The sequence below is a fragment of the Podarcis gaigeae genome (assembly GCF_964106915.1).
Source record: "Podarcis gaigeae genome assembly, chromosome: 12".
NCBI lineage: Eukaryota > Metazoa > Chordata > Lepidosauria > Squamata > Lacertidae > Podarcis > Podarcis gaigeae.
The window spans coordinates 42393563-42411773 of NC_139688.1; the positions used below are offsets into that span (position 1 = coordinate 42393563).

Below are 18211 nucleotides of genomic sequence, written 5' to 3' on the forward strand. Positions count from 1 at the left end.
ATGAAAGTCAAGATCCTTGTGATGAAATATCAGTGGCATGAACCTAAGGGTTCAACACTTTTAATAAATGGTTGTGATTAAAGGGTTTGCCACTGTAGCAAACTCAAATTGAAAATGATCTTAAAACTATGGTCAAAGAATTCATAGTATTTTGACTTTAAAAAGTTTAAAAAGAGGCTTTCTGTGTATTTTGTAGGTGGTATTTGACCATTTACATTTCTTTCACGTTTTGTGATCAGTATAAAAGGAAGCATGTGGAAGATCAGGGATAGGGGATCTGTATCTCTCCTAATATTTGTGAACAATGGTGGACAATGATCCCCTGACTGTTGGCCTGCCTCCACAGTTAGAGGCAACTCTAACTGTTAGATGCTTCTGAATATCAGTTGCTGTAGCTTCTTGTCACTATTCACATCCAGGTAATGTCCACTAGCTTCTTGTGACGTTTGTATAGTCATATCCCACCCTTAAATGGGAATAGTGATGGATAGCCTATCTGGAGGAAAAATTGCTGCTGGCCTTTAAAGCCCTAAACGGCCTCTGCCCAGTATACCTGAAGGAGCATCTCCACTCCCATCATTCAGCCTGGACACTGAGGTACAGCTCTGAGGGCCTTCTGGCAGTTCCCTCACTATGAGAAATGAGGTAACAGGGAACCAGGCAGAGGGCCTTCTCGATAGTGGTGCCCACCCTGCAGAACACCCTCCCATCAGATGTCAAGGAAATAAATAAACAACTAACTGACTTTTAGAAGACATCTGAAGGCAGCCCTGTTTAGGGAAGTTTTAAATGTTTGACCTTTTATTCTGTTTTTAATATCCTGTCGGAAGCCACCCAGCCAGATGGGCAGGGTATAAATAAATCATCATCATCATCATCATCATCATCATCATCATCTCCTATTGTCACAGGTCCCTCAGTTCTGTCAGGATGTTGCATGGTTTGGCAACCCCAGATGGAAAAAGAAGAGGAGGAAGCAGAAAAACCAGAGGAGAAGACTTGAAGGTTGGCACGCCAAGGATAGTAGCTTCAGGTGCACCAGCCCAGACCATTTACATGCACAGCAGCCTCATAAGGTAAGGGAGTCTCTTGAGTGAAGTTGCCTTGTCTTGTCTTTGAAAGCTTGGCGTGAGGGGCATGTCACTTGTTGGGACATCTTGGTTGATTCCATTCAGTTCTGTGTCTCTTGCCTTGCTCATATCTTTCTGGACCCTGTGTTTGCTGCTGATCATGTATCACTGTTAGCTTGAAGAGATATCTCTTATTCTCGAGTGAGTGCTACTGTAATGGTTTTTTGGAATGGGAGTGTGGGGATACTTCCGCTTCTAAGGTTCAGTGTGCATGTTACTGAGAAACATTAAAGTGCTACAGACTTGTATTGCTGCATTATTATTTGTCTTGCTCCATAACCTACCTCATGCTTTGGGGGAATGGGAAAATGATAACAGAATTATATTGCTGCACAATTTTAATCCACACTGTACTGGGTATATTTTGGATCTGTGCCTCTCATGCATGTCTTAGTAATAGGACCTAAGAGAAGCATCGCCACTCCTATTCTCTGATCATTTCATGAAGTGGATTATATAGGTTCAATCAATAGCAGTGCCCTGTTATTGGGGATCAAGAGGTGGAGAATGTGACCTTCACATCCCCTTCAGCATAATATTTTCAGGCCATTTGGAATTGAAAACAAGGATAATTTGTGGGTAGTGACAACTATCAGTTGACAGAATAACACTGGGCTGCCCTGCCGCCCTTGGAAAGGTTTCCTAATGCACAATCTAAAACCATTTCAGCTTAATTCAAACACCATATATTTTGGGGAAGAGAAGTCTCCCTTGGGCATCTAAAGGGGAGATTTCAGACATGCAAAGCATGATGCAAAAGGGCAGCAGAGCCTCTGCATCTGGTTTCCTTTTCTTTTGGGGGAATGGCATTTCCTTCTGAGAAGTGAGAGCAAGTCTTTGAGAGATTCCGAATTGGAATCCCAACGCTCGCAAATGGGGGGGGGGGAGGACTGACATCATCCACGTTTGCTTGTAAAGTAAGTAGCAAAAAGATTGCTGGTTTTAATAGGCCGTGTTCAAAAGTGCTGAGACTTATTACTGCCATTATGATAGATATTTTCCTGCCATGACGGTTTTCATTGTTATCTCTCAAAGGCATTCATCTGTGATTTCAAATATCATTAAGGTTTCCATGGTAAATTAACTTCCAATTATATTTAGTCTGCTCACAGCAATAAAGGCTGGTAGTCACAGCATACATCGTAGAAGAGAGGACTGGTTGCAGGTTCCCTATCGGGGATTTATCACATGAGCTACATTTTGGGTAGTATTCTCTGTTCAGAGTAATGAGAGGCGCAAAAGGGTCATCTGATTGTATTTTGATGCCTCGACAGTGTGCTGAGTTTAGAATGTCATCCCATCCCATGGTCTTCCATGAGGCATGCAGTATACACATAAATAATCATTCTTCTCTTGGGAAAGCATGACACATACACACACCCAATCACTTGTTTCAAGTAGCAGTTCTCAAATGGACAGATGAAAGGGTGAAATGTAAATGTGGACATCTCAGTTTTATGACCTTGGTGAACTTGAGTTTTCTATAGCAGCACCATATTTGTCTGAGACGGTTTTTGATTTTTTTCCTTCTTCAAAAAAAGATGTGGTATTTGACTCCTAGTAAGTTAGCAAAATGGACGCGGGTGGCGCTGTGGGTTAAACCACAGAGCCTAGGACTTGCCGATCAGAAGGTTGGTGGTTCGAATCCCCGCGACAGGGTGAGCTCCCATTGCTCGGTCCCTGCTCCTGCCAACCTAGCAGTTCGAAAGCACCTCAAAGTGCAAGTAGATAAATAGGTACCACTCCGGCGGGAAGTTAAACGGCGTTTCTGTGCGCTGCTCTGGTTCGCCAGAAGCGGCTTAGTCATGCTGGCCACATGACCTGGAAGTTGTATGCCGGCTCCCTCGGCCAATAAAGCGAGATGAGCGCCACAACCCCAGAGTCGTCTGTGACTGGACCTAATGGTCAGGGGTCTCTTTACCTTTAATTTAGCAAAGATGTATAAGACAAGTACAAATACCTGCTAGAAATGTAAAGAGAAAGAGGTACCTTTTATCATATGTGGTGGTCATGTTAGGTAATGCAAGCTTTTTGGGAAATGATATATAATGAATTGGAAAAAAAATGTTTAAAATAACTTTTGTAAAAAAACAACAACCAGAAGCTTTTTTATTAGGTATTTTAGGTACCGATATTCCAAAGGAGCAGAAAAGACCTTTTATATATGCGACGACAGCCGCACAGATGCTATAGGCCCAAAGATGGAAAGAAGACAAAATCCCCACCAGAGAAGAATAGCAAACTAAGCTCTTAGAATATGTCGAAAAAGCAAAAGTGTCTGGAAAGCTCAGGAATCAAGAAAACAATAACTTCAAGAGAGAATAGGGAAAAATTATAATTAATTTAGGAGACCACTGTAAGCAGATGAAAACATTAGCAGGATTTAAACAACACTTGTAATGTGACTAACACAATAGACAATATGAAAATGTACAAAATATAGATTATGTAATAATATGCAGTTGAAAATGTTGACAATAGGACCCATGGAGGGGAAGGTGGGAAGTTGAGGGTTTCAGATAAATTTCTATGGTTAATGTGATAACTCTTTGCTTGTAAAATCAAATAAAAATTATTTCAGAGAGAGAGAGAGAGAGAGAGAGAGAGACAGACAGACAGACAGACAGACAGACAGACAGACAGACAGTTTTTGAGACCTAGAAACACTGTTTCTGGGCATTTGTTCCCTGTAAACCTTAACAGTGTGGGTGGGGAACCCAGGGCCCTCCAGATAACAGACCATCCAAGTGTCCCTATTTTCCAGGGACAGTCCCAGATTTACAGGAGACAATTCTGATTTGATCCCAGAATGTCCCGCTTTCCCTTAGTACGTCTCCATTTTCACCAGAGAAATGTTGGAGGGTAAGGAGTTATGTAACCCTCCTGAGGCAAGGAGATACAACCTTTTTAGAAGACATCTGAAGGCAGCCCTGTATAGAGAAGTTTTTACATGTTTTATTATGTTTCTATATATGTTTTAAGCTGCCCAGAGTGCCTAGGGCAACCCAGTCAGATGGGCGGGTACAATTATTATTACTATTATTATTATTATTATTATTATTATTATTATTATTATTATTGAATAGTACATCCCTATTTACATTAGAGAAATGTTGGGGGGGTATGAGATAATGGTCCCCAACTCCCATTATTCCTCACCATTGGACATGCTGTCTGGGACTGAGGAGAGCTGTAGTCCAACATCGGATGAGCTAAGGGTTTTCTGATCCCTGATTTATCACAGATTTTGAAGGAGTAGCATATCTATTAGAACCTCACTCTGCCTTTGGGAACGCAGACTCCTTTTAGAAATGCAGACCGTTTTTCAGCAAGCCATCCCATCGATGAGACATGTTACTAACGAATAAAAAGCAGCTGAGCTCTTCAGGAGAGTGGCTGATATAAGCATCAAGAGGAAGCCTGCATTTGGCAATAAAGGCCCCTTTCAAAATCCCCGATTATGTGTTCATTGAACTAAATCAAAATCTGGCTGGGCTGGATTAGTACCTCGAAAAACACCATACAAGTTGTCGTTCATCCCGGCAAAATCAGTCAAGTACGCTGATAAATCAGAAAAAAGGGACAACTCTATTGTCGTTGGTTAAGGCAGAAGAGTAAACACGCTGCTGTTCGCTGTAAATTTAGAAACACCTGTCTATAACCCTGTTTATAAATTGTGTTCATGAGCAGCTTTCTGCTAGCTATGCATGCTTTGTTTGCTGGTCTAATTTATGGCTTTGTTGCTCTGATACATCCGTACAGTCATTTCCTTGCAAATAATCAGGGTGAGGTTGATTACTTTGTGATTTCACAAGCACATTTCAAGATGCATTTGATGTTGCATAGATAGGTAAATGCTGAAAGTTGGAAAAGTTATGGGCCTCACTATTTAGATTTTGGATTACTTGAGCTGACATTAGGTGAGTTGCAGGCCGCAGCAGGGAAGAATACATTAATTAAACAAAAAGTGAACTGATTGCCAAGCAAAGGGCTAGTTTCTGAACGGATGTAGCAACTTTGGACAGAACAGCATGAATGTTTAACGATGGACTAGTTCCAAAATCTACTTTTTCCTTCATTAGGTAATGTCACCCTGTGCTTACTGTGACATCCAGAAGACAGGGGAACCTGTGCAGGTATCTTACATTCCTCCATGTTCTCTGGCAAGCCTGATGGTTCATTTTAAAGTCTCCTGTGACTGCTGTAGTTACAAAGTCCCACTGAGTTGATTAGACACGGATTGCATCCTAGTCTTTGTCATCACTGGACATAACCGCATAACTTTCCTCTAGGATAAACAGTTCTCTCCAGGGACAGCCCTAGGCCAAATGGTGACCCACAAGGGGAGCATCTTTTGACATCCCCTTTGTTCAGCCTTTGAAAAAACATTGTTTATATCTCATTTGTAGCCCATTTCACAATTTGTTTTCATTTATCATCATCATCATCATCACTACCTGCCCTGCATGAGAAGATCCCAGGGCAGGTTACAGCATTATAAAAGATTAAAAACAGCTCAAAACAAACAAACAACAACAATAACAAGATATTATTATTATTATTATTATTATTATTATTATTATTATTATTATTATATGTTCCGCCCATCTGGCTGGGTTTCCCCAGCCACTCTGGGTGGCTCCCAACAGAATATTAAAAATACAATAAAAGATCAAAGATTAAAAACTTCAGACAACATGCCTTCAGATGTCTTCTAAAAGTCAGATAGTTGTTTATTTCCTTGACATCTGATGGGAGGACGCCACTACCAAGAAGGCCCTCTGCTTGGTTCCCTGTAACCTCACTTCTTGCAGTGAGGGAACCACCAGAAGGCCCTCAGAGCTGGACCTCAGTGTCCGGGCTGAACAATGGGGTGGAGACGCTCCTTCAGGTATCCTGGCGGAGGCTGTTTAGGATTTTAAAGGTCAGCACCAGCACTTTGAATTGTGCTTGGAAACGTACTGGGAGCCAATGTAGGTCTTTCAGGACCAGTGTTACATTGTCTCAGAGGCCACGCCCTGTCACCAGTCTAGTCACCAGTCTAGCTGTTGTATAACATGAGAATTTACATGCATGGACCTGATTAAAATTACTCACAATCTCTCTCACACACTACTTGAACACTGATGCATAATTTCCCCTCAAAAAAGAAAAGTCAATACAGCACTGCTTGTGCTAGCCACTGTTTGCCAGCTTTACAAGTGAATAGATGCACTGAGTTATGCTCAACACTGGGGTTGGAGGGTGGGCCTCATCACATGCACAAGACGTCACACCCATTGGGATGAGGCCATGAGGCCCAATGCCACCATGGGGAGACCCCAAGAGCCCCAGCCGCTCAAGATTGGGCGGGAGTATCATCCCTGTCCCCACATCCTTGGGCGGGGCTAAGATGTCCTCAGCCCCATAGAGTTAGTGCCTATGCAAGTAAAAATTAGTTGTTTGCACTATTTATTTCACCTGTTTATATTTGAGTAGATAACCTGTGACAGGAGCCTTTCCCCAAAGCATAGTATCCCCCCCGCAAGACCAGTAACGCAGGCTGTTCCCTAAATTAGCTGCTGATCGCCGAAGAATTGATGCTTTTGAATTATGGTGCTGGAGGAGACTCTTGAGAGTCCCATGGACTGCAAGAAGATCAAACCTCTCCATTCTTAAGGAAATCAGCCCTGAGTGCTCACTGGAAGGACAGATCGTGAAGCTGTTGGGGAAGATGGAGGGCACAAGGAGAAGGGGACGACAGAGGACGAGATGGTTGGACAGTTTTCTTGAAGCTACAAACATGGGTTTGACCAAACTGTGGGAGGCAGTGGAAGACAGGAGTGCCTGGCATGCTCTGGTCCATGGGGTCACGAAGAGTTGGACACAACTAAACGACTAAACAACAACAACAACAAAATCCAGCCCCAGTTATCTGTAATAACCACATGCAAGCACAGTTCAGAATAAGTAAAATTTGACAAAGTAATTAGTAAAAAAAAGCAAAACAAAAGCAGATTGTCCAGGTCTTCGCAGAGTAAATGATGTGATCACCGTCCCCTACTTGACGTTCGTTTCTTGCATCAATCAAGAGAGCACAATTAAAGTAGGATCTCTTTCTCTTTGTGTCACATACATGACTTCACTCTCGCATTGTATTCCATTTTCAGTAACCCAGACTACAGCATTCTGGTTCCATTCTCACTGTCCTTAACATGCATTAGAGTTCTCTTTGCTTTTAAGCAAGCATTGAAAGGCTATCCCTCTAAAAACTAACTGTAAATCTGAGGACATGATTAATGGCAGTTTAGGTGTACTGGATTATGCTGAGTGACATTGCATATACACTTTACAAATATAAACAGCAGGTGTTAGTCACACATTCTAGTAAAACATCATATAGAGGCACTGTTTATATAGGAAACACTTTTTAAAAGCATTGCCATTTTGCACTGACCTTTAATTTGTCTGGGGGGGGGGGAGAAACCATTTCCTTGATTTTCATACATAATTATCTGTGGCATATTTTTCCAGATATCAAAAGCCGATAGATCTACTTAGGAATGAAAGAGGGGGTGCAAGTGTCATCTCAGAGCAGAGTCCTGAATCTTATAGCTTCAAAGGAAGTTCAAAGGAAATAAAAAGAGATGGGGGAATCATTAAGCCATCAGTGCCACTGAGAATCTCCTCTGAGTTAACTTTCCTTCTCTATGCCACTGAGCTCCTTGGAGGAGCGGCAGGATATAAATGTGATTAATAGCCAGACTAAGTAAATAACTGGAGTACTGATCATGCCCGAAGACTTGTGGCAATTTTCGAGGCAGACTTTTCCACAAGTAAAATTAAAAATATATTCGAGATATGCCTAGTTGAGAAAAAGCACTCTTAGGGTGCCTTCAGATTGTCAGGATTTTTTTTTGGGGGGGGGGAATGAATGATTGTTGGGAAGTTATGTAAACACCCTGCAAGCAAATCAGGATGGGTGATCATTTTCGTATAACCTCCCTGTACAGAAATCAGAATGAAAGCACAATCCAAGACTGGGTATGCTCACTGGTGTTACTGAACTACAGTTTCCATCAGCCCCAGCAGGTACGGCCAATGGCTAGGGATGCTGGGATTTGCAGTTCAGAAATAACTGGAGGGCAAAAGATTCCCTCTACCTGCTGTAGACAAATAAGAATGAATGCACAATAAAGACCCAACACAGTCTAACCACTGCATATGCTTTGGGCAAACAAATCGGGATGAATGCTGAATGGGTAAGTTTTTCTGGAGGAAAAGGGGATAGCTCAGTTGGAAGAGCATGAGACTATTAATCTTAGAGTTCTGGGTTCAAGCCCTGTGTTGGGCAAAAGACTCTTGCATGGCAACAGATTGGACTAGATCAGCGGTTCTCAACCTGTGGGTCCCCAGATTTTTTGGACTACAACTCCCATCATCTCTAGCTAGCAAGGCCAGAGCTCAGGAATGATGGGAGTTGTAGTCCAACAACATCTGGGGACCCATAAGTTGGGAACCGCTGATCTAGATGAACCTTGCGGTCCCTTCCAACTCTACAGTTCTATGATTCTGTGACACACACACCTCAAGTTGGTTACTGATTTTTTTAATATGATAAAACACCTGGACAGTACTAATGAGTTGCCCGGTTTTTCTCACCATGCTGTGCTCCTCAAAGCATTCCTGTTTGGTAACTGAGTTCTTGTTTAGGGCCACAGATGTAAAATCAAGACTTACAAAGACAAGATAGTAAAGGGTCTTCAGGATCTGATATTGTTGCTGCATCTATCATGGCTGCATTTAAGCAACTGTATCTTGGCTTGAATGCTTAAACGCAGCCAATGTTTCGAGGTTTCCCCCTTGAAACTGATTGCCAAGTAGGAATGTACCCAACTCTTAGCTTTAGTTCCTGAAGCTTGACTCTGTAATGTAAAGGATTCTAACTGAGCTTTAATCTCATATTCTGCTCTATGACTCCTGATGTGTTGCATGTAAAGGGCAGAGAAGGACACCAGGCCTGCCAATTTCCCTCTTTTTTGTTTTTTTGTTTATGTCCTCTTTTCAAAGGAAATGTGCAGCTGCAGGTGTTATCCTTAAAGGCTTGGGCAACAACCTGGAAACAGCACTTAAAAACCTCCACTAATACAATTTTGCACCCGTACATGAAAATTTGCATTTTTATAGCTCTTTTAATCTCATAACAGTTTGTTAAAACTGGGCAGGCATTTCTAAAGAAAGCTCCTGCCTACTCAGGTGGTTTCAAATGACTGTTGTAAAAAAAGGATAACAACTCCAATTCCATGTTCAAAATGGCTTGATGTTTGCTCATTTAGAAATGTTCCAGTTATAGTTAAACTAAAAGGACATTTTAGCTTTTGATCTGGTTGAGAACATGCATGCTTTGGATTTGCATATGCAGCACAAGGGGCCTTTTATTTAACTGCCGTTACTCTGGAAAAAGCATTGATCCCAGAGAAAAAAGAATGACAAAGTGGTGTCCAGATGGTCTGTCAATTGTGCTTCTCTGGAATATCCAACGGGGAAATATTCTATCTATCTGTGCTGCTCCTTGCACACAGAACATGTGGATTTTATTCACTATGTGGAGAGAGGCATGGACTGGCATTAAAGGGGGGCACTGTCAACATCCCTTGTCCCCGAGTCCCTTGCCCAACTGCTCTTACTTTATGCCAGTCTGATTTTCCTGAGTGAATGAGCAGCCACCGGAACAGGGAAAAGGAGCATCTGTTTCCACATATCTTGTCCTTTCCCCAAGGACTGCATGTGTGCTTTGGGTCTAAAAGCAAGGACAAGGAGAAAGCAGTGGTGTAGAGTGGGTTGACGGCACCCGGGGCTGCATGAAGGGAGGGAAACAGGTGGAGTACGCTTGCGCATTGAACTGCCCAACAGTGTCTGCGTTACCCAGGAGATCGCAGCCGCAGTTATATGATAAGAAGAGTTGTTCTCTTGTCTGGAGAGGGCACTTCCTGGTTCGCATGGAGAAGTCGTTTTCAATGGAGACCAGCAATGGAAGCATGCAGTTGTATTGAGGCAGCACCAGGTGCTGAAATTTTGCGCCCCTAACAATTTTGTGCCCAGGGCAACTGCCGCAGTACACCCCCCCCCCTACGCCTCTGGGAGAAAGAAAGATAACAGTGTGGTTCAGGACCACTCATCTACCAAACTTGGAGCTGGCCCTGAAGATAAGCAATAATTGCCCTTCAGTTTAGTTTAACAAAGGGGACGTGGGTGGCACTGTGGTCTAAACCACAGCGCCCAGGGCTTGCCGATTGGAAGGTTGGCAGTTCAAATCCCCGCAACGGGGTGAGCTCCCATTGTTCGGTCCCTGCTCCTGCCCACCTAGCAGTTCGAAAGCAAGTCAAAGTACAAGTAGATAAATAGGTGCCACTCCAGCAGGAAGGTAAACGGCGTTTCCATGCGCTGCTCTGGTTCGCCAGAAGTGGCTTAGTAATGCTGGCCACATGACCCGGAAGCTGTCTGCAGACAAACACTGGCTCCCTCAGCCTACAGAGCAAGATGAGCACTTAACCCGAGTCGTCCGCAACTGGACCTAACAGTCAGGGATACCTTTAGCTTAGTTTAACAAAATGGAAGCAAACTGTCAGACCTGACTCATACAGATATGGGGAAAAGATGCTCAAGACTTCCCTTCCACCCCCCCTTTTTATCCAGTACTGCCTCACCTCCCCAAGCAGCCTTTTGCTCTGTAGGACATAAAATATAGATTGAACAGACCTACTCCTAGCCATTGTTCTATTGCAGCCTTCCTCAACTTGATGCCCACCAGATATTTTGGACTACAACACTCGTCATCCTGACCACTTGTCTATGTGGTTCCTCTGGATGATCAAATCAGGGTTTCAAGCATGGGGAAGGGGAAGAGGTTCCAGAAGGCTCTACTGCAACATAAAATCTCAAAGGTGTAGACCTGACTCAGCCATAGTCTACCTGGTGGCTTTTAAGCTGAAGTTCATAACAGTATACGTGAGCCAGAAATTTCCAGAGGCTTTGCTGCTGCGTTATCAAGAACTTGACTGCAGGCTCCTAGGAAAATGTAATTCACCTATATCAGAACGAACGACAGGCATGAATAATAACAAGGTGGTATGTGTGCTTTCCATTCTACTCTGGCAATTAGCTCAGCTTCGCTTGCTAATATACAAGTAAGCTTGGCCATGAGTGCGAACCTTTGGGGAATCCTGCCATTGTTGATAGTGGAATCAAGCACTCTTTCTGCACATGGAATAAGTGATTTTCAGCAGCTATTTTAATGAGTCATTTCCCCCAAAGAAGAGCCATCTGCTTGAAATGCGTTGGGAACTTTGGAACCACAGCAAATCTTTCCTCATCGAAACGTCTCTTGCTACTTATCATGGTAACGTGTTGACCCTTTGCTGTTGGGTTCATGTAGCATTGAAAGCTATTTAAATGGGGTGGAAATCTGTTATGTGGGCACAACTTGGAGGTGGATTCCTCTGGGCCTGAGGGTGGGAGCACAGAGTGGATAAACAATGTGGAGCCAGGGGTGGAGTTTAGCATTTTTCAGTTCTGCTGGAGATAAGGTGGCCACTTGAGTATCACCATGGAGAGGATATAGACTTGCATAAGACGATAGTTCAGTTGGTAGAGCATGAGAATCTTAATCTCAGGGTCGTGGGTTTGAGCCCCACATTGGGCAAAAGATTCCTGCATCACATGGTGTTGGACTAAATGACCCTTCCAACTCTGCAATTCTATGATAAGATAATTTATATGCATGGATAAAGATGCTAATTTAGCAATAAATGGTGCAATTTAAATAGAAATACATTTCACTATGCGAGAGGGGGGAACTCTGACCAGGTGACTCACATGGCTTCTCAGCCTGCTGTTGATAGGTAACTTCAGGGCCTCTACTCTCCCTGCTTTTGGTTATTTATTATTAAGCAAGATTTCAAGATAAGGATCTGACAATGCAGGATTTCATCATGCTGACAGCCCATCAGATATGCAGCCTGTGTATTGTAATGCCATGAGTGTTGGATTAGGGCCTGAGAGACCAGGATTCCAATCCCCATTTAGTCATGAAGATCACTGGTGAGCTTGGAGCAGTGTCTGTTTCTCAGCCTAACCTACCTTGCAGGGGGCTGGTGAGGATCAATTAAGGAAAATGTGAACCATGTACACCACCATGGGTTCCTAGAAGGAAAGGCAGAAAATTAAGAATAGTACATATTGTCACTATAATTATTGTAGCTGACACTGAAGTTTAGGTGGGTTCCCATGAGGCAAGACACAGTGATAGCAGCAAGAACCTTTATTGAACTAACAGAACTGGACAACAGGGGCAAAGCAACTGCTTATATATATTTCTGAAGGCCTGGGCCACTCCCACTCCCAACGTGATTGGCTGTCTAAACTTCCAAGCTGCGAATCATAACTCAGAATTTAAGGGCCAATGGCAGAGGCCAAAATCCTGAAATGTTCTGTGATTGGATATTGTTGTTGTTTAGTCGTGTCGTATCACATCAGAACACAGGGGCTCAGAATCCTTAGTCCAGACTCAAGCTCAGGCAAACACAGACCACTGAATACATAACAGTCACAATCATCAAAGGTTGGTGAGTCCAGTGGCATAATGGCCCCTCAAACATTATATGACTATTGGTAGTAATCAGGACCAGCCCACCCATGAGACAAGGTGAGGCAATTCCCTCAGGTGACAGGATTCATTGGGGAAGCAGATCCCAATGTCAATCTCTCTTTCCCCCTTGATCCTATTGTTCCCCCTTGCTCCTTACTCCTTCTTTGCTTGTGGGGAGAGAGGCGCCATTTTGAGGTCCACCTCAAAATTTATATGTCTTGGGCTGGTCCTGGTAGTAACGATCTACAAAATCCATCTGCCCGGGGGAGAACTGTGGAGGCTTTTTTAAGAGGAGGAGGAGGAGGAGGAGGAGGAGGAGGAAGAAGAAGAAGAAGAAGAAGAAGAAGAAGAAGAAGAAGAAGAAGAAGAGAGCCCTTTGATTTAAAAAGCAGCATGTTTCTTCAACAGTTAAGAGCAGGTTTAGCAGAATCTTGAAAGCAGCATTTGCTTGTGTGTCGTATTGACGGTTCTGCATGCAAAGCTTTCCAAGCTCAAAACTGTGGTCTATGATACTTCTGTTCTTTAGCAGGAGATGCCTGCGTGTTAATGTAGTATCATTGCACATGTTGTCAGGTACCGAACCCTGGAATGGTGCACAAAATTACAGAAGTGCTGAGTTGGAAGGGGACCCCAAGGGTCATCGAGTCCAAATTAAGCCCCGAATCCTAGATAGTTAAGCGGTAAGAAAACACTTTTGCTGTATTAAATTAGATTGAAAGAGGGGGTGGCGGCTATAAAAATAGACTTTATTAAATTATTAGTATCATTATTTGGGATGTAGTCAGTGTAAATACTTTAATCATATTCAAACGCTGAAGTATCTCTTATCTGATTAAATTTTTATGAACGTATTAAAAAAGTAAAGGTGGCATATTAAGATAACTCCACATGGCTTCCCTAAGGAGTGAGGAATCGAGGATCAAAAGCCTGATTAGTGCCTAATGAGGAACCTTCCTTTCTCACATAAAATTAGACTGATTCTAAAGTGTCATACTCAAATTATGCAGCAGCTTCAACAAGACTGCCACAGTGCTGGAGAGCCAGAATATGAAGTAACCTACCGTAAATTAAAATGTGTCTAAGGGTCTGAGGCAATTTTTCTGAAGTTACAGAACTCTTGCAGTGATAGTCCTCCCCCCACCACAGTTTTGTTTTTTTTAAAAAAAAGCTTTATTTTTCAGTATTGGAAAATGCTTTTAACAAACAATCCCCAGATAGCCACAAGAAAGAGTGTTGATTTTGGGAGGTGTTGTGACATTTCCCCAACTTGGATACAGAGGGGTGCCTTGCCAAATGCAAGGGGGTTCTTTTAAAATTAGATTCAGAGGCAATACAAGACAGAAGTGAGTGAGAAGATTGAAGATTTTATTCTAAAGAGCAAGCAATAGATACATTACCAAGCAAGCCCTCTTTCTGCCACTTGGAAGCCCTCAAGAAGCAGCAAAGTGACTCCCCCAGGTAGCCATCTCAGCCATCAAATAGCTGAACAAGAGATAGAGAGAGGGGAGCAAACAGAGGAAGGAAGGGTAATCAGGTTAGATCACTAACTCCTTGAAATACAAATATCTTCTGTCCATACAGGGGGAAATGTGACAGTGCAGTGTCCTCATCTGCACAACATGGTTTGCTGAATTATGGTTTATTGGATCTGCAAGAATGTATGGACTTGTTGAGAGTTACCTCACAGCCACTTTGCTCTCTCGTCCTTTACATCCCATGCTATGTTGAGCTAATCCACGATTTGGTTTAGTGTGTGAGCCAAACCCTAATGGTAAAGGTAAAGCGACCCCTGACCATTAGGTCCAGTCATGGCCGACTCTGGGGTTGCGGCGCTCATCTCGCTTTATTGGCCAAGGGAGCCAGCGTACAGCTTCCGGGTCATGTGGCCAGCATGACTAAGCCGCTTCTGGGGAACCAGAGCAGCGCACGGAAACGCCGTTTACCTTCCCGCCGGAGCGGTACCTATTTATCTACTTGCACTTTAACGTGCTTTCAAACAGCTAGGTTGGCAGGAGCAGGGACCAAAAAACGGGAGCTCACCCCGTCACGGGGATTCGAACCACTGACTGTTGGATTGGCAAGTCCTAGGCTCTGTGGTTTAACCCACAGTGCCACCTGCGTCCCTTATGATCCAAACCCTAGCTTATGGTTAAACTTTTGCCTCACTAACCATGCGTTGTAGGCAAGGATCTGGTAAGTCATAATTTGGCTTACCCGATTGTACAAACAAGGCCCAATATGTACACTGAAGTGATTTACACATTTATACCTAGTCCATCATTGCTTTTCCCACACTGACCAAGCAAATGGATCTGGGAAGCCCACAAGCAACACTTGAAGGTAATATTCTGTTTGTGCTGTTGTGTGTACAACATGATATGGCTCTTCTTCACCTAAGAACCATTCCATCAGGCTGCAGCAGAGAGAGGGTCAAATATCAATACAGTCATACCTCATGTTACGTTTGCTTCAGGTAGAGCATTTTCGGGTTGTGTCCCACGGCGACCCGGAAGTACCGGATAGGGTTACTTCTGGGTTTCACCACTAGCGCATATGCAGGTGCGCAAAATGACATCATGCGCATGCGCAGAAGCGGCGAATCGTGACCCATGCACGTGCAGATGCGCAGACGTAGGTTGTGTTCCTTTCAGGTTGCGAACAGGCCTCCAGAACGGATCCCGTTCGCAACCAGAGCTACCGCTGTACATGCCTAAGCTATGAAAAATCACAGACGCATTTCACTCAGCTTTTGCTTTAACGTGCAATCGCAAATACGGTACATATTTTTAAAGCACGATGTAGGGTGCTAAATCTGGGCCCGGGGTCCTTAGTCTCTTGTCTTTTGAACAACATTTACTTTCCTGAGGATGAAAACCATCTGTCCTCTTCCCGATTCCCTTTCCTACAAGGAAACTTAGTAATTATTTTCAGCTGAGGTGCTAGAAGAAGCTACTGAATCAGTAATCAGGTCTGTGTTTGATTTTCATGAACATTCCTCTGCCTGCCTTTACCTAAGGCTTCCTTTGGCCTTCATCCAAATCTCAGGCACATCAAGACTGCAGACTGAAACTGATTCAGCAGGCATTCCCTCTCCTTTTCTAATAATCCTGAAAACTTGTACTTTTGTGAGAAAGGTCAGGGATCTTCACCAGTTAATTCTCATGAGCCACCTGCTATTGGCATAAAACCTAGATGTTGCACTATTGCCTAGATTCTAGGTCTCTCTCCTGGCATTAATTTCTTTGTCAGATTTTTTTTAAAAGCGAATTTGCTATAGCTTTTCTTTTTCAAAAACCAATGCTGTTTTTTAAGAAATTTGAGAAGCAGGCAGGCATTGCTCTGTTAGATGTTAAAAGTCAGCCTGCCCCTGCCTTTTGATAAGTTTGTGGAATTGATAGTTTTGACAGGCATCTGAGGAGCCAGTGAGATTGTGATGCTGCCTACACTATACAGTGGTACCTCAGGTTACATACGCTTCAGGTTACACACTCCGCTAACCCAGAAATAGTGCTTCAGGTTAAGAACTTTGCTTCAGGATGAGAACAGAACTCGTGCTCTGGCGGCGTGGCGGCAGCAGGAGGCCCCATTAGCTAAAGTGGTGCTTCAGGTTAAGAACAGTTTCAGGTTAAGTACGGACCTCTGGGACGAATTAAGTACTTAACCTGAGGTACCACTGTACATTTAAAGCTGTTTCATACCATTTGACACAGTCATGGCTTCCCTCAAAGAATCACAAGGGCTTTGTTAAGGATGGTGAAAGTTGTTGGGATGCCCCTATTCCCCTCCCAGACTACAGTTCTTTAACAAGTGCTTTAACAAGTCAGTCCAAGCAAGGAACTGTTTCCAAGGAACTCTAAGAACTGTAGCTCTGTGAGCAGAATTGTGGGACATTGTTGGAGTCAAACCAACAATTCATGTTTTGCCAGGCAGGCACATGAAGCGGCTGAGGCTCACAGAGATTTCCTGTAAAATTTGCTAGAGAGAACTCTTTGAGATCACTTCCTTTGTCTGCATTGGCAGGAGGCTGTAACACTACATACCTCCTGCCTGCCTGGGCGTCCACCTGTTTCTTCATCACGCCTCCAAGCTGACTCCACAGGCGTTTGAAACTTAGATGTTGTACTTTTGTAACTTAGCATTTATAAACATTATTGCTACTGTAACCGCTGCTTCGAGACCTAGATTATGTAAGTAAATACTACTTTGAATTATTCACAAAACAATGTGTGTATGATTGTTGTTTTTAAGAGGGTGAGGGCTAATACCAGGGGAAAGCATCCTGAATTATTGTTTCTAGAAAATAATCAACCTTGTCTCAGCTTCTCAGTTTAAGCTGCAAAGGATGGTATTCTGCTGATCTCACTCATGTGAGCAAGGAAGGATTATAAGTAAACGGGTCTAAATCCATTCCTATAGGAATAAGAGTCTCCTAACAACTTTCAGCACCCTTCACAAACTACAGTTCCCATCATTCTTTGAGGGGCCATTACTGTTTCTTTGATGGGACATTATGGTTTCAGGTGCTATGACACTGTGCACATGAGGCCTATTGATTTCCCTTCTCTACAATGAAAATTGTGTGATTAATTTCTGCCCCACCCCTTTCTAATATTTTTAATTTTCCAGAATCTTAGCCAGAGGATAGTCAACACAATACCTGTGAGAATGATATATTTGCAGGATCTGAAATCCAAAAGTAAGTATTCTAAAGTGCTGCTTGTTCATAGTCCTTCAGAGGAAACTATTCATTTTGTCTTACCTATTATTTTCTTAGTGGCTGCTGCTGGTTGTTGTTTTTTTGTGTTGGTGGTTTGTTTTTTTTAATTTCAGCCTTTTGATCTTCATATTCTGTCCCTTCTCATCTCAACATTGTTTCGTTACTGTATTTTTATCCCTAGTACCTTTTCATTTTCCTTTGATAGTTTGTGGGTGAGAAGCTGCCTTGTCATTTACCCAAAAGCACAGGAAGACAAAAAGGACCCAAATCACAAGTGTAAAAAGAGGTACTGGAGGAAAAAAGAAAAAAAGAATGTCTGAGAGAAAGAAAGGGAAAGTAAGTCACTTTGTGTTAGCAAAGTCACTTAAATGACACAGATGAGGTCCAGAGAGAACAGTCTTTATAACACTTTGCTGAACAAACTGAACAAAAGCAGTATTTACATTGAGAAGGGATAAACATATATTTTGTCTTTCTGACTTTGGGCCTTGCAGATAGCAGGTTGGCATTCAACTAAACATACAGAAGAAAACTCCCTCAGAACTACACAACCAATCAGAACACACACTAATTCAGTGAACAGCATGCAACTCTGTCTGGTTGCTAAGCAAATTCAAATTTATTTATTTACGGCTATTAGCCCATAAAATATGTACAAACCTAAAAGCACAGAAACATAAAAACCAATACATCTAACAACAGAAGGGGAACACCACGATGCAAGGGTGGGTCATTGAG

General features: G+C 42.9%; 1 pseudogene across 1 annotated transcript in view; it reads right to left on the minus strand.

The window, feature by feature from the left end:
- Positions 1-12965: 12965 nt before the first annotated feature.
- Positions 12966-18211, minus strand: part of LOC310828604 — a 249822-nt pseudogene continuing 244576 nt past the window's right edge. Inside the window, exon 5 of the transcript in view lies at positions 12966-13130. The product of the transcript in view is annotated as an uncharacterized misc_RNA (transcript). The remainder of the gene's footprint in view (positions 13131-18211) is intronic.